Raw genomic sequence first — 17,697 nt, 5'->3', positions numbered from 1 at the left:
AATGGGAGAAGTGCTTTTGCAATATCTTCGCGAGGCTTAGCGGTTCATGCTAGGTTATGCCTCGTATACCTGGTAATGTTGAACGCTGTCGTAGAATAGGAGGAATTGGCAGGAATTTCTTGAGCTTTAATGAAAATAGGACAGCAAAAGAAAAAAAAAGATATTGGGTCTGAAAGCACTTAGAAAAAATTAGGCCTCTCCAGCGTCGTCGTCTTCGCTAGCTGCAACTTCATGACGCTGCCGGTATTCAGCAATCAAATGGGTCAGATTTTGCTCTGCCTCGATGAACTCCTCTTCAGCCATACCAAGGTCGGTGTACCTGTGCACGAACACCTTGCGGCGCAACATGGCTGCGGACAAAAAGAGTGATAAGCAGGCATGCTAACTCTGTTAAAACATGAGTCACTTGTTCAACCTACGCTATCTTCCAGAAAGCGGGCATTAATGAACGGTATAAAGAAAGCGCGTGCTTTAAAGCCGCAGTTTCAACCCAGACAAAATACTGACCAGTGAACTCCTCGCAGAAATGTTTGAAAACCGCTTGAATGGCACTGCTGTTCCCAATAAAACTAGCAGACGTCTTGAGGCGACGAAGTGAGATCTCACACACAGAAGTCTTGACATTGTTGGTGTTACATTCAGCAAGATGACTGGAGTTCTTGTTCTGAACTTTCAGCATATTCTCATCAATTTCCTGTGCCCTCATGCGACCTCAAAACATAGCGGCGACTGCTAGGTAGCGGCCATGGCGAGGATCACAGGTAGCCATCTTGTTTTCGGCATTAAACATCCATTGCGTCAACTCCGGCACAGACAAGGAGTTCTGCCGCTGGCTGTTTAGGGACGTCAGAGGGGCAAGACCGGGTATGAATAAGCGCAAGCGTGGGAAAGAAACAATGTTGACGGCCAATTTGAAAAGGTCACCATTCAGCTCTCCAGGAAACCTGAAAAAGAAATAGGAGAGAAGCACCTTGCTCAGATGGCATTACGATACTGAAGGATGAGCAGTGACGGAGCTTTCAAACTGTTCGCGGGACGTTAGCATTATCAGCGTCTTTTACAACCTACGATGGTTTTAATCATTGTACATTTAACGCGCCAAAACCACACACACACACACAAGAGAAGAGTATAGGACAGAGCGCCACTCCCAACTGGTTTAATTTGCAGAAACCACATACATGCATATATATACAGTCCGCAAGTTCCTGCGAAGGAGCATATTCACATATCAAGTCCCACACGATAAGCATGTTTCAAAAAACTGTTTTTCCGCCTTGTGCAAAGATACTGATGTTTCGCTGACGCAAAAACTGCCTTTCTTGTTGATATTGAGCGCTTTGATCAGTTCTCCTGCTTTTACATTGCTACTCCTGGCCAGAATCCGCATCATTGAAAAACATGGTTCTCAAAAGCGTGAAGGGCAGGATCTGATATGTTTAGGTAAATTTTGGCCCTCTTTATTTTTGTCCATCGTTGTTTAGTATTCCCTCATTCGCTTATTGACACAGCGCCCAGTTTGTGCTATGTAGGAACGACCGCACGAGAAGGCAATTTCGTAAACAACCCCTTCGGTACATCTCATGAATGGTCGTCCATGCCTTCTTCTTTCCACTCGAAAGCAAGCAATTCCGAGCTTCAGGGGGGCTGTGAAGACGAGCGGGACCCCATGCCTCCTCGCAACCTTTTTCAGGTTGGGGCTAACTTGTGCACATACGGCACCGCCACAGGTCTCGCCTCTGCCCCAGCTCTCACTGCCCTTGACTTCATCTTTTGCAACAGACTTGCGACGACCCCTGTGACGAGCAAACCACGGAAACCGGCTGAAGCCAGCCTTGCCAATTGGTTATCAAAACTTGATCGCATCATGTGGACGCATGACTTCCTTAGTGTAGACTCAAGACACACTGAAGCAATGCTTCTTTTTAGTAACTTGGAATGAGAGTAGTCAAATGGCAGAAGACCTGTTCTTGCTCGCGGAGCGCAAGCCCAACATACATGATCCGTACTGAATTCAATGTTAAGATCTAAAAACTGTAAAGCATTGTCTACAGGCAGTTCACATGTAAAATCTAAGCCATATCCATGTTGTCTAAAAAGAGATAAAACATCGTATGCAGCTTCAGCGCAGTTCAAACTTGCGTCCTTGGTTAAAAAATTAAATATATCGTCGACGTATCTAAAACTTTAAAAACTTTGTTTGCTGGTAAATCCTGATAAAGTACTTGGTCCATTTGTGAAAGAAAGATGTTGCATAATACCGGCACGACACACGATTCAATACAAATGCCCGCTTTCTGCTGAAAATACCGCTGGTCAAATGTTATAAAAGTGGACTCCAGGCAAACCTTTAAAACAGTTATCTCATGTCCGATACCTGTATATTTTAGTATGGTCCACAGGAATTTCTTTTGTGCGTTGCGTGCCGCGTGGCGCAGAACACTGAAATGAACCGCGGGAATCTCGGAAAGTATTTTATAGTTGTGATTTGGCAGCGATTTGGAGTAGTTGGCCTTGTTAATCACCGTGTACGCCCAGAATCTGTAGGAAGTCTCTACTTATCTCAAAATTACTTTTAAAATATCCCTGTTGAGTTACGGGGTGTTCGCTAGTGTCGGCCGCTACATGGCGGTAGGGGCTGTGCAGGAAAGCTGGACATGCGCAAACCGGGTGGCCACAACCACCTCACGTGACTAGCATTACCGTCTTGCTAAGAGCGATTTTTAATGCCAAGCAGGCATTTCAGGAGCACTCCACAATTGTTTGATGCCGAAGAGCATGGTCACCCTATTGCAGTAACCCAAAGTGTTCCTAATCAAGTCTTATCCATTGACCAGCGGTCAAGGAAACCCCATATCAATTGACCAGCGTCTAAGCAGCAGGGTAATCACTGAAATGAGACTTTAAAGACAGACTGAGGAGAACTGTGGCTAATATTTCTTTGCAGTAAAAATTGAATGTCTGGTTGTTTGTGACTATGTTGCTGACAATGTTCTATTTCTGGGGCCATTATATTAAAAAAATTCTCGGTTTTCTCTCAGCCACTCGATTTAAGAAAAACTGTGGAGATCTCCTAAAATTTGTTTTAGGGAAATGTCGACTCTGGCTCTTTCTGGCTAAATCGGTGCCTGCCCGGCTGCAAAAGACGCATTTATTGGCGAGAAAATTTATTTACAAGAGTTGAGTTTCCGCTTCCGGTGGCGATGAGAGGAAACTACTTGATGATGAAATAGGGGTTTCTTGATGACCCGGTGGTTCTACTCGCAAACATTCCCATTACTCAAGGAAAGGAGAAGGTTAACTATTTATTTACAACATAGGTAAAAAAACGAGAAGAAACAAAGCAAGGAGAAAACTATTTATATGACTAAATCGTGGATCAGACGAATTCAGCCCCCGCTCAACCCAGAGCGCTCGGTTTTAAACCCTCTGTCTCCGCCTTTAGCGAGGACAGCAACCAATAAGATAACAAACGACCCATCTCGCCAATCAGTGGTTAGGGAAAGGAAAATAAGGATTTCCGCCAACTAATCACAGATTGGGGAAAGAGTGCTGATTAAACATTTGGGAAAGGAGAGGTTGCAATCAAATAGACAAACAGCACAAACGCGATCACCCTCTCCCACGGCACCCACGGCCCAGCCGTTACCACTTTCCTATCTCTTTCGCACACGCGACAAAACGATCCCTAAAGTGTTTACAGAATACACCGCACGAGACGAACACAGTCGTTACGGGAATAGTGGGCTTCCGGTCACTCGGCTAATACTCAGCCGTATCTCGTGCGCCCCCGAAACCTCGTCAACCCCTTAACAACCACATGTCGTCAGCTGTACATGGTTAGCGTTTTTCCCGGCGGGTCATCCCCGTGGCGCGGCGTAAACGAGGACGTCCACCGCACGAAGGGGAGGCAGGGACGGGACGGGCCCCTTTATTTGGGAACTTCCGACCACACTGGAGCGGCCTTCCTTGCGAACACAAGACCAACGAGTTCGCGGAAAGGTCAGCGAACTCCACACCTCCCAACCAAGAATGTCACGTGGACACTTGCTGTCAGTGTGACATTAAAGTCCGGCCACAAGGTTCCAAGCAGCACTGCGCACACACATACACAGCCTCAATTCGTTCCGTGCACACAAGGTTAGGACACCAATCTGCACATTCCATAATCCACCATGTCAGATCGGTGCACCAAATTGGCAGAAATTACTTCTAGCCGCCTACATCTCGAAAAAGAAGTTCATGTTTATTTTTAGCTTTGTCAACAAGAGTGGACCAATATTTCAAATTGTCCGGCACAGCGCCGGTTGCAAAGGCTGCCGCCGCTATCTGATCAGTAGAGCTCACCGGCTCCCCGCGGGCTAAGAAGATTGCTGCTGCCATCGCGTCTGCATAACCCTTACTTTTAGTTTTACCGTCGGGTTAGGCCTGTCATAGGCGATTTGGCCTACATTTTGACATGCAGTTTCAGGCAGTGCTAGCTGTTTCCAGCGCTGGCAGCCGGCGTTCTCCTCAAAGAAAAGCATGCGCTCATTCGTTATCGTTTTACGATCATCTTCGCCGCCTTGCTTCCACACTTCTGCTAATGGGGCAGGTTGCTCCATGTGGAAACCTACAGGAATGGAGGCATTGCCCGCATCCACCAGTTTCCTATGTGCTGCGAAACTCTGCAGCTGTCCCTGTCAGCTCCCAATCTGATGCAGAAACATTTGCAGCTTCCGGATTTGCCTGAAGCTCCACTGAAGCCTCGTGTCAGTCTCGAACAGATTCGTGCGAGATTCTGAAACGCTCATCGAAATCTGAGCTCTGATGTTCTTCATCTGGCTGGTCCCTTTCTGGCTGCTCTCGTAGCGAGTGTGTTTCCGATGTTACTAGTTGCCCTACACCTTCAGCCAGATCTGTCAGCGCGCACAGTGTCAGCACCGGCTGGCAAAACAGCTCATCTTTGGCGGTTAGAATACTATCGTCTGCAAAGAGCGTTCTCACAATCAGGTCCGCCTTCTCCGAGTCCTCGACCCTTGATGCTGCGTCAGAGTTAACGCACACTGGCTGGGGCGCGATGCTGAACTCTTGTTCGCGAGCAATACACAGAAGTGTCTCCTGGGTCTGGTCTACATTGGGTTGATCTGACAGCATGTTCGTCACAGGAGTGACCAACACTCCTATGCCTATCTCTTCTGGCACGACACACAAGGTTAGGTTCTGCTGTCTAACCGCTGCAGCTGTCAAAGCTGTAGTCATCGGCACACACGTCAGATTAGCGTCCGCTACCTGGAGAACCGCACCTTCCTGTTTTGTTTCTTCAGAGCACTCACCCCTAGAAAGTGACTGAATTTGTTCTCCTGGTAACGTTATTTCAGTCCCTGAATCCACACAGGTTTCAGAACTCTGACCTTCGGTGTGCAAGCCTCCGCATGCCAGATCCTCTGTCCCATCTGGTCGACTGACCTTATTAACAGTCATCTCCGACTGGGAATGTAGCTTATCAGGCGCCAGTATCTTTACCTGAGCTACTAGTTTGCACACATCTCCCCTCACCGCGGGAACATCTGGTTCTTGCTTTGAGTTCGGACAGTCAATCATCGAATGTCCAAATTTCATGCAGTTATAACATTGAACTGCTGCGAATAAGACCTCGCTATCAACTTTCGTCCCCTGCCTTAACTTCAATTGCATCTGTGCAAGTTTTTTCTTTTCTAGTTCAATTTGGAGTTTCAAATTTTCAATTTCACTCAGCTGTTCAGCCTCCTGCTGCTCAACACGTCGCATCCTGCCCTCCTGATCATACCGTACGGCATCCATCTCCGTTTTCTGTGCTATCGTTTCTAGCACTAAACACTACACCGACATGGTGAATTCGGAGAAAGCAGAAAGGTCTACATTACTGGTTGCTCTCTGTCCCGGTCATCTCGTCGTCCTCAGTGATGACGACAGGCTCCTCGATGCGGACGACTTGAGCTCTGGATCTCTCAGCAGCTCGCTGACTTCTGCCTCGTTTGACTGGCTTGACTTGGTCGCCTGGTTACTTTTCAGCAGCTCGCTGACTCGAACCCGTTCGATGTGGACGCCTGGTTCTTTTCAGCAGCTCGCTGACTCGAACCCTCGATGGCTTGTTGTTTCCCGGCTCCTTCAGCTCCTAGCTGACTTGAGCCTCCGACGTCCTCTCGAACTGGACCTGTGGTCCTGAAGCTCTCGACGTCGTCTTTCGACGCAGCTTCACGTTTTCTCCTTTAGGACCAACAGCTTGTCCACCGACTTGTTCTTCTCACCTTCCGTCCAATGCCTTGAGTAGAAAGAAGTTGCGATCCTGTGTCGACTGCGCTAGTTGAGATCCTGTGTCGACTTATTATCCTGTCGACTGCGCCAGTTGAGTTTCCCCTTCCGGTGGCGATGAGAGGAAACTACTTGATGATGAAATCGGGGTTTCTTGATGACCCGGTGGTTCTACTCGCAAACATTCACATTACTCAAGGAAAGGAGAAGGTTAACTATTTATTTACAACATAGGTAAAAAAACGAGAAGAAACAAAGCAAGGAGAAAACTATTTACATGACTAAATCGTGGATCAGACGAATCCAGCCCCCGCTCAACCCAGAGCGCTTGGTTTTAAACCCTCTGTCTCCGCCTTTAGCGGGGACAGCAACCAATAAGATAACAAACGACCCATCTCGCCAATCAGTGGTTAGGGAAAGGAAAATAAGGATTTCCGCCAACTAATCACAGATTGGGGAAAGAGTGCTGATTAAACATTTGGGAAAGGAGAGGTTGGAATCAAATAGACAAACAGCACAAACGCGATCACCCTCTCCCACGGCACCCACGGCCCAGCCGTTACCACTTTCCTATCTCTTTCGCACACGCGACAAAACGATCCCTAAAGTGTTTACAGAATACACCGCACGAGACGAACACAGTCGTTACGGGAATAGTGGGCTTCCGGCCACTCGGCTAATACTCAGCCGTATCTCGTGCGCCCCCGAAACCTCGTCAACCCCTTAACAACCACATGTCGTCAGCTGTACATGGTTAGCGTTTTTCCCGGCGGGTCATCCCCGTGACGGCGCGGCGTAAACGAGGACGTCCACCGCACGAACGGGAGGCAGGGACGGGACGGGCCCCTTTGTTGGGGACTTCCGACCCCACTGGAGCGGCCTTCGTTGCGAACACAAGACCAACGAGTTCGCAGAAAGGTCAGCGAACTCCACAACAAGTTTTCCCTCCACTCGACTAAAACATGAGATGTCTATGCCGAAAAGAACGCCGTGATCACCGTGCTGAAATGACTGGCAGTGCAGCCTGGTCTTATAGACCTGCGCAAGAAAAATTATAAAATTACATAGGGCACATCAGTCTGCTTGCGTGCTTTGTGTGCGAAAGCATCGTTTGTGCTTTGTATTTATTCATTTGAATTTTTTATATTCCTGTCTAATGACACACCTAATCATTACCATAGAGTCGTAAGGCAACCCATGTACTTGCGTCGCAGTCAGAAAGTCCTGGGATCAATTCCCCGCACATTCAGAAGAAATTTTATTTTTCTTTGATACCACGGTGACGTCATCGGTGATTTTTGGGACCTCTTTTGCTGTCAACGACGATAACTCCCCGGGTTTCGTCTTGCTAACTCCGCGGCCACCAATACACGTCACCCAGCCATGGTAGAGTGTACTGGGACACTCTAGCCATGGGCCAACGCAAGTCCCACGAGACCACATACCACGTGACCTTCTCCCTCCCGTGTGGACTGGGGCAGTGATTAGGAGCGAGCACCCCTGGGCGGGCGGTTCAGAGACGGTCACAAGGCACCCGAACCACGGAGTGACACGATGCGGGCCGTCGTTTTTCGCCCGTCATAGCCGTGCGCATCTCAAAAGTGCACCTTTATAGGCGCGAGTATATGAAAATCTGCCGAGTCACAGCGGCAAGAGTAATGGCTTTTTCTAAATTCTGAACTCTCATATGGCTATTGCTAACGGCCGGGTATGAATCTCTATTTGCAGCCAGGCGCCTAACTTCAATAGTAAAAAAGTTAAAAATGATAAATTTGTTAACCAGGTCAAAAGTTTACATGATTCACCGGTTGTCTGATGTCCACCAACACTTGTATTTCTCTGCTGCCAAAGCAACCTTCACAGCTCAAAAAGCTTCTTTTTTTAAACATCGGTGGCCGGCTTCGTGGAAACACGCGGTATGCCTCACCCTTCAGTGCAAGAAACGTTTGGATATCGTTGGTGTTTTATTTTGATCTTCAGGTCCATGCTTGCTTTTACTTCTTTGCCTCCATGCTGTAGACAGACCGCGAAGTTCAATTTTTAGTCGCGGTGGCGAGGGGTGCTTCTGGTTTTTTTGTGCGTGTGTTTTATTTTAGTTCTATCAGCATGCACTATGGAAATGACAACTGGCAGAAGTGCTCTTATCGACGGCAACTTGGAGGGAGAAAACAAAGTGAGGTGTCGACGCTTGTGAACCGGTGTTGACCAGGTACGATAGTAGCAATATTTTTGGTACTCACTTATTGAGGTCATGAGAGTGACAGTGCATCTGCGTTTTATTATTGTGCTGATGAAAGTAGCTGCCTTTTACCTTTTAAAGAGACTGGGGAACCTGTCAAGCTTCTAGCTGGCAGGTTAGCTGTTGTGTTGATGTGATAGCATTAGAAGCCTAATCGGGGAAAAAACACGGCGGAACAGGAAGAGCAATCCATTTGCGGGTCGGCATCTTAGGTAGCTTCACAAGCCAAACCAGTCACCTCCGGTGAGGGCACAAAGAGCTTGGAATGATATCCCATTGCCAACACACAACGTAATTAGGTGTTCCGCTGAATTTTTAGTCAGCTGTCTGCGCGCGCGCGCACATGCATGTGTGCGCGTGTATGGTGTGCGTGCGTGCGTGCGTGCGTGTGTGTGTGCGTGTGTGTGTGTGTGTGTGTGTGTGTGTGTGTGTGCGTGCGTGCGTGCGTGCGTGCGTGCATGCGTGTGTGTGAGTGCGTGCGTGCGTGCGTGCTTGTGTGCGTGGGTGCGTGTGTGTGTTTGTGTGCGTGTGTGCGTGTGTGCGTGCGCGCGTGTGTGTGTGTGTGTGTGTGCGTGCGCGCGTGTGTGTGCGTTTGTGAACGCGCGCGCGCGTTCATTTCGAAGACGGTTTTTCTGTATCCACATGTCATAAGCAGCGAGTTGCTGTGAGTCCGTTGTTTCTGAGGATAAGCATAAAATCAATTACAGCTGTACTGTTTCCCTCCCTTAGGTGAGTTTTCTGTGACTCATTAAATTGCCCTACTTGGATGTGTGGTATGGATTATGCTCATGCTTAATTGCTTCATTCTGAATGTCAGTTTATACCGCACCGCATTACCTGCTAGTCTTTTTTATTTCTAAGTCCAAGTGGTGTCAGTGCAACTTAAATAGGAGAATCACGCCAAATAAAGCTCTTCGCGTGGAGACTTCCCGCCTTATTTGTGACATCTGCAGTTTCAAACAATATCACAAACATTCCCATAATCTAGGAAAGGTTAGAAAAAATGAAATGGAAGTTTCCCCATTATCGTTGAGAGATTTCGGAGGTAAATTGCCTAAATGCAGCGTTCAACTTTGCGATCTCTTAGACTCTAGAGAATCCACTCCTATCCAACTGTAGATGCACATCTGTCTCTTGAAAAAGACGATGCGCAAAGCAGACAGCACGGGAAGAGGCCAGACGAAACAGACGATGAGCTGCCCTGAAAAGAACTCTGCATTACACGGGCAATAAGTCGACTCGGTGGCGCAACGGTAGCTCGTCTGACTCCAGATCAGAAGGTTGCGTGTTCGAATCACGTCCGGGTCACAACCTTTTTTTATACACACACTCCTGAGCATCGCACATTTTGATATGAAGTATACAAATAAAAGTCACTAAATGCTGAACTTCTTTTAAAATTTTTATTATGCGAAGAAAAACTGAAAATTTCAACTTGGAAAAGAGCGATTAGTCTCTTCTTGCGGGCTAACTAGGATTGTAAAAAACTGCACATCTCCAACCAAAATTTTAAACTTTAACCCAACGTTTCGAAGCCGACTCGGCTCCTTCATCAGGGGTGACTGAGGGCAGTAGCTAGCGTCTTTTAAGTATGGAGGGGAGGCAGGGGGGGGGGGGGGTGAAAAGAACGACAGTTGTGTCGCGAAAGGCGCGGGGGAGGGGGAGGGGGGTTTAGGCTGTTAGTCACGCCGGCGCACTGCAGGGAAGTGCTGATTGGCGACTTGTTTTCGTTGCGTTGAAGAGCGAAGTCTCTGGGCATATACTGGGGGCAGGTTTCCTTTTGTGCGGTTGATATTGTTCGGGGTGGTTTGGATATGCCAGGATTCATGTCATGTTCGTTATGAGTCACTATCACTCCGCAGTGCGTTCCGTCAAAGGTCAAAGGTTGAGGATTCACGCATATGGCCCCTGTTTTCAAGCTTTGCTTGTGAGGTAACGCTATGGCGCTAAAACAAAAGTGGCTACTGCTCTCACATCTCTGCAAAAAAAGAAAAGCATTTGTTTCATACATGACTGAGACTGAACTGTTTAAAAATCCAACTCATAGTCCCATATTTGTTCATTATACAACTCACCGAAACGCCTGACATATTGAAAAGTATTGAAAAGAATGCAGCTGTTTCCGAGCGGTAGCTCAGAGTTTATGTGCATAGAACATTGATTCACAGTAATAAATACCATGCCTAAGAACGAAAACACTCGGTGGCACAACGGTAGTGCGCCTGACACCGGTTAGCAAGGCTGCTTGTTCGAACCACGTCCGGGTCGCTTTTATTGTTCGTTGCGCATTTCGTGTGCCTCTTCATGAAATCCGAGACGTAAAAAAGGTAGCCGCAATTTTTGTTTTTCTTTGAATTTACCAAGGTGAAAGCTACGCATTCGTGTATTTTTCATTGCAAATGAATTAGTGATACTTGTGTGGGTATGCTGGACTCTCCAGGCAGTTTGGTTGCCGTCCATTTTATTTCCGATAATAATAATGACGCAAGCGTAGTATGCATGGCGGCCCTATCGGCTTGTCGTCGGTCATAAGAGAGCTGTGGAGAGCCTCTGCAGTTCAAGCAGAAGAATAAATAACCCACAGAGTTACTTCCATAAAAGAAACCCGCGTTGGCATGCGAAAAAAGAACAATGATTGTGCGCTAAATTGGCAGTAATGATTCAGCGTATCCCAACAGGCGGGTGGCTTCCGTGAGCACCGACCGCTGTCCCGGAAAGCACAATCATTTCGGTCCATCTTCCCTCATCTGTCGGCTACCGCCGGATGTGTTTGCCCCTGTTGCGACGCATGCCTATCGACGCTCTACCGACGTTACTATTGGGTAGCGTGGCGTCGTCGTCGGGCTGTAGGCATCCGGTAGACCAAAGTAGTGCGAAACTTCCACAGTTTATCCCAAGGCTGGTGAAAGCTGAAGAGAAGAGAATGAATTCTTTAAAAGTACATTTAGGAGCCCCTTAAATAGGCTCTCTTCAATTGTCGGAGGGATCTTGTTTCCGTCGACGTCACGTGACCGGCACAGAGAGTGATTGGCGGAAAGAAGTCACGCATCATTTCGACGAGGCATAGTGGGAGAAGGTCGGGTGAAATTCTTTTCTCCACCTGGTGTCAGATGCCAACCGTAACACCCTCAGCGCCTAGTTGATCATATATGGTGTTTCCAGTGCTCACTTGAAGTATGAAAAAATGCATGGGGCGGGGGTTACTTTTCTCATCAATGCATTCATCCAGCCCAGCTGTTGCATGCTTTGAGTTTATACTTTTTTAATGCATGATTTTGAGAGTTGTCAATTTGCGATTGCGCCTGCATGGTCTTCGTTTCGATGCATGGTGATAGTGACATCGCGTCACGAGGACCACGTGTGCAGCTGAGTTGGTTCTGCGGCGGACGCCTGCGTCTGTGCTCACTTTACGGTGCCTGTGTGGTGATCACTAGCGCCGCGAGGCTAGCCGTCACCAGTCGTGTTACTCCGCCATCGCCAACGAACACAGCAGGACTGATCCACTGACAGCGGGGCTATAAAGCCATATTCAGCAGGCCACCGGAACAAAGCAGAAAAATAATTAATGTCAATTGCACTCGTACCACTGCGGATGATCAGTGCTAGCTGGGACGGCTAGTGCCTTTGGTGTGTTTGAATGCTGTGCCAGGCATTGCTTACGGGAGAGGTCCCCTTAATAATCCCAATAAAATTTGCCACGCGTGAATTGGTGATGACTGCGTTCGTCTTCTCGTAAATTGACGACGACGACTTTACGGTGGAAGAAATGTGCCGACGCAGTTCCCGCACTCTGCACCTGTTCTATTCAAACTACGGGTTCTGCTGTCCGTTTCCAGTGATTAATGTGGCATACCAACGGCAAATAATGTCATGACTGTGTTGACAGGAGCATTGCATGAACAGGCTGCTACCTTCATTCCCCATTAGACAATGTAGGGTTGCGAACAGATTTCTGTGTAAGCTAGAGAGCAATTCATAGTGATTTCATGGAAGCGCTCGTTTTTGACAAGCTTTCATTGGCTTTTGTCGCATGTGAAGGACTACTATCGTTGTCGCGCATTTACATATTCTGACCTACGCGGTGAAGTTGTAATGCAAGATATGTGCCGTAATTTTGCTTGAATGCACATATTAATATAGCCGAAGTCTATGAAGCAAACGCCTTCACTGAAAATTCATGACAAAAATATGCTCTCTGATAATGTTGTGAAGGGCCGCAAACACGCGTCTGCGAGATGGCAGCACCCGCAGATGCCATTCCGTCCTCGAGAATTTCCGCGTCGAGTGCCAGGACACCGTCGAGTGCCTTGCCACTCTTTTCTTGCTCTGAATTAGCCACCAAATGAAGGGGACAGTGCCTTACTTTTGCCGGTACCACCTTCAACGAAAAGCGCAGCACCGGATGTCAGGCACCGAGCCAATTTGTCTTGCCCTCCGAATCTATAAATAACATCCTGCTTCGAAACAACGTCAACGCCACTGCTTAAGAAACCCTGGAAAACTCTTCGTTCTTCCGAGCCGAAGAACTTGTTTACTGTATTGTGCAAACCGCGTCCTAACCTTTTATTGCGAAAGCAATACTGGTCGCACTTTCGGCCCATCGGTGGTCGTGGCGCCTCCTTACACAGCTGCGCGTCACGTGACCGTGTGACGTCACGCCAGACCGAGAGATGGGGCCCCAGCTTGCGGCATCGATGGTGGAGGCGAAGCCTTGCGCGCCGCTGCTGCGGCGCTACCGAGAGAGGGCGCTCGCTGGTGTGAAGTCACGCTAGAGGATAAATGGGGCTAGAGTTCGGCTCCTCGCAGTGGTCGGCGCGCTGCCTTGCGCTATGTCGGATTATGTGTACAAGGCGAGGCTGGAACGATCTGCTGCGGCCAAGCGACGGTGCCGTGCTGAAGAAACAGAAGAACGAGAAGAACGGCGAGCTAAACAACGTGCGTATGCAGCAGCGTGGCGAGCACGCCGATCAAAACCGCTTGATGCGGGTGCATCTACAAGTTCAGGGCCAAGTTTAATGAGTGGTGTTAGCAATAGCGAAACTATGGAGACAACCATTAGTTCGGAGACAAGGTTCATGGACGGTCTTAATGCCGAAGAGACTATCATGGATGCTTCAAATGGTGACGATGCTGCATCTATGAATAGTATGGAACGCTACAACTTCAACATTAGAAAGCGCAGTGCTGAAGAAACGCTGGAACGGAGAGTAGAGCGGCTTGCTAACAGAAGAGTGCAGTATGCAGCCAAGAAGGGAGAACGCAACGAGGCGAGACGAAAGCAGAGAGCCCAAGAGAAGGAGGAGCGCTTGAATAAGAATCGGGAGAATTAAGTCTCTCATCACGGCCGAACCAGACGGTGACATTTTGGTCCAGCGACGTGAAGAATATGAGAGAAGAGCCATAAGTTTAACAAAGGGCAATTATGTCCACACCACCAGCCGAACCAAGACGCAGCCAAGGCTATTGCTTTCGCATTCTTGCAGGCTTAACCAAGCGAAGCCTTCAGCCAATTTTTTACTCCTCTCTCGCAATCAGTCGATACTTTTTTTTTCGCCCTACCTTCTGTGTGAGAATCCCTTTATCCTAATTTTTTCTCATTATGGAAAACCATAAATTGCGTCTTTTGTGCTGCTTGAAAAAGAAGTCAGCTATGAAACGCTAGCAGCTGGACACGCTGGCGCAATGGTAGGGCGTCCTACTCCAGCTCAGAAGGTTGCGTATTCGAATCACGTTCGGTTCAGGAAGATTTTATTTGCTTGAGTATATTTAAGGCTTTAAGTTTACTTATAAATGTGAGAAATCAAACATCTGAAGCCGTGGTCACTCGTTCTACAACACTACGTGTGGCTAAAACACATTTGTAGGTAGTGATAGCTTTGACTGCAATCCTAACTTATTTTTACGTGTACCAGGTGTCTCAGGGAAGACTAAGCAATTCTCAAAAATAGGTTTCTTTTAGGCAAAAAATTTGGCTTGTTCAGCATTGTATTACCAGTGTTGGCCGACACCAGAAAACTGGTTTATCTTGTTTAGTTGTACGCTGGTTAACAAATTTTTATCATTAAGTTTTTTTTACTATTTGAGTTAGGCAGCTAGTTGCCATTAGAGATTTGCAGCCGGTCATTAGTAATAGTAACATCAGATTGTACAACTTACAAAACGTGATTACGTTTGGCGCTAAAGCCAGACAAAATGTGCATGTTTGACTACTTACATACACTAGAAAGGTTGCTTTGACTCCATTCTTTTTGAAAGCGTGTGTATTTTGGCTCAATGCACTCTGATGTCAAGCCACAGAGCCAAGGATAATTGCGTTTTCGAAATTCTAAATACTGATATAGCTATTAATAATGACCGCCTACAAATGTATATTTGCAGTCAAGTGCCTATCTGTAATAGTTAAAAAGTCAATTATTGTAATTTTAGGATTAGAACACTTTACTAGTGAAGAGTATTTTTCTTTTTTATGTCTACCAACACTGGTAATATTATACCGCAAAAGCCATATTTCACTTCATAAATCCTATTCTTGAAAATTTCTTAGTCTTCCATGAAACACCTGGCATTATGCGTTGAGGCGTCATATTCGCGTGCTTGTTGCATCGTAGGCGTTTCAGTTTTTTCGGCTTATTCGCATTCAGCGTCTGAATATCGTCACAAAGTTAGTTACGGCGGCTGTCAAAGCGGTGCTCGTGTTGGTGTTGGTAACAATCACTCTGTGGAAGAATCTTATTCTCATCATTCTCACCAAAATGCCAGCACCGGTTTGTCCGGAGAGAAGGAGGGTAACTTGAGGATTCGTTAATTTACAGTTTTCATGTACATTTCTCCGTTTGATTGAAGCGCTTCCCTTACATTTCTCTGACCCACTGTTCGAGGTCGGGGATTTCTCCTTTTCGAAATTAGTTTTCTTGGGATCGTTGGGTCGGCGGCTTCGCGCATCCCTGTGTTTTACTGATTTGAAGGCTTTCTTATTCTAGAATATGTCAAAAACTTTTTTTAGCACAGAATGAGAAAGTCGTTGTCTATTACATTAATTACAGGGCATGAAAGCAGTTTCTGAAAACATACTGCTATCAGAAAAGACATCATAACGGCTCAACGTTCTATCACCATGGGCTCACTGTTCGTTGAAATACATTCATCGCTACCTTATCACGTCATACCCGAAACAATGCAAGGCCACATGTTCGCATATTAATACCTCCTATATCTAGCGAGGAGTCACTTTCCTGGAGAGCTGTGTTATTCCCACTGGCATGCGGCAAAAAGGCCGACTAAAAGCTTCAAAAACTAGCACTAAAGGACGGTTGTACACCAACAAAGATGCATCAGAACAAATACTAGGTCATAAATCAAGAATTTCTTGGGTAAAACTTTTAAAAATCTTTCTCCTAGCTGAAATCTGTGTACCATCCTCATCGCTGCCTCTGCAGAGACACTTCGGCAACGAAGTCAAAGCTACCAGTGCGAGCAACTCGTCATCTGGCAGCTTATGGGAGCCATTCTGCTGGATCCTACAGCAATATGAACTTTGCAGAACTAAACTTACCGTCGCGCAGACCATGCCCTGACGCATTTTCCTTTAGCTTCTGCTCGATCCGCAAGTTTTAAATAGCTATGCGGATATCACCTGTTTCTGCAAATGAAGTTCCAGCAGTCGCCTGAGCACAGGTGTATGTGTTTGCTGTGTCCACGGGTTCTTGAACATTTCTGAACAACTATAGGGAAGCTAAGGCGTTATCGGTTCCCTTAAGGTTGTTGGCGGAACCTGCCACGACAACATCAATTCCAGGTACCATCACCGCTGCTGCGTCGTTATCTTCGATGATTAGTGCCACCGTACTTGTAATTCTACACATTCGCAGGTTCTGACACAGCGCCCAGCGATGCAGCGTCACCTGAACCGGATTGGCCCTCACCGCCACAAAAGGCATTGTGTGGCACCCCATGTTTTAGCCAGCTATATCCAGACAAGGTGTAAGGGCGTGGTAAACTGCTGAAGTCATGAATGTAGAAGATTTGCTGTGAAGTTCCTGCACATGAAAGACGCTTTCACAGAGTTCGCTAAGCGGTATTTGTTACTGCAGATAAGATACGTCAAACATAGCATAAATCTAAAGTAAAGTCGGGAAGCCCCTGTTTTCGAGATCGGCAGTCGTGGGAAGAATCCCGAAGTGGCGGCGCTTGAAATCACACGACGAAACCTGCAGATACTCCACTGGTCAGACAGAATCCGCAAGCACGGCGGAAATATTCACCTGCGGGGACATAATTGACATGTTGATGGACATCCAGCTAAATGAGATGTAAATAATATCTATGGGAGGGCGAGGGAGATCTTCGCCGAGTTTCGCCTTCGTAACAATTCCGACATTGTCACCGCGGGTGTATCCATCTCTACGGCGTGGATGTAAACGTGGCCGCCCCTGGGTCATCTGGTATTCCCTGGTCTGGCACAGAAGGCACCAGTTACTTTGCTTTGGGTAATTTTCGGTAAGCTTTTGCGCAATCTGTGCGAAAGCGGTGACGGGCAGTTAACCAGGGATTAAAAATCAGCGGCGCAGCTGAGCTGATTCGGACTGATGAAATATTTTCTCCCTTCGCGTAGCGCCCCTCAGGGTACTTTTAAATTCCACTTCATTTGTTGATTAGCTAACATTAAATATGATTTTTCAATATTCATATTAGGGTTACGGGCGTTTCGTTAAGTTGAAGGGGGTTAAGGAACAACAGATCTATTTTTGTGTGCGCGTGTGCGTGTGTGTTTGGTTTGGTTTCTGGTTTCACGTCCTAAAGCAACTCAGGCTATGATAGACGCCTAGTGAAGGCCTCCGGAAATTTCGACCACCTGGAGTTCTTTAGCATGCACTGACATCGCACAGTACATCACACGGGGCTGATGGGGGCTTGCGGATACGGGCGAACTTGGGCCTCGCGTCTTCGGGACCACCGTCGCCGCGCTCTACGCGTCAGATCTCCGCCTATACTCCGTCTCACAAGATGTTTGCAGCACTACGAAAGGTACAGCTCTCTCGTCCAAGCAGGATGGCGCGCACTACATTAGTGTGTTCCTACGCGCCTGTGGCTCGATCCACCTGATGTCCAGGTGGCTTCTTTCTACCTCTATTTATAGTAGCACCGAGCCACAGGTGTTCCACCGCGCAGCGCCGCGCCTTTCCTCA

General features: G+C 47.4%; 1 non-coding gene across 1 annotated transcript; it reads left to right on the top strand.

The window, feature by feature from the left end:
• The first annotated feature begins 9,748 nt into the window (after nucleotides 1–9,748).
• On the top strand, nucleotides 9,749–9,820 carry TRNAW-CCA (transfer RNA tryptophan (anticodon CCA)). The gene has a single exon. It is a non-coding gene; the product is annotated as a tRNA-Trp (tRNA).
• Nucleotides 9,821–17,697: the final 7,877 nt, after the last annotated feature.

Source organism: Amblyomma americanum, chromosome 1 (genome assembly GCF_052857255.1).
Source record: "Amblyomma americanum isolate KBUSLIRL-KWMA chromosome 1, ASM5285725v1, whole genome shotgun sequence".
Lineage (NCBI taxonomy): Eukaryota > Metazoa > Arthropoda > Arachnida > Ixodida > Ixodidae > Amblyomma > Amblyomma americanum.
Note: the sequence above shows the minus strand (reverse complement) of the source record. Positions and strands in the feature narration are given on the sequence as shown.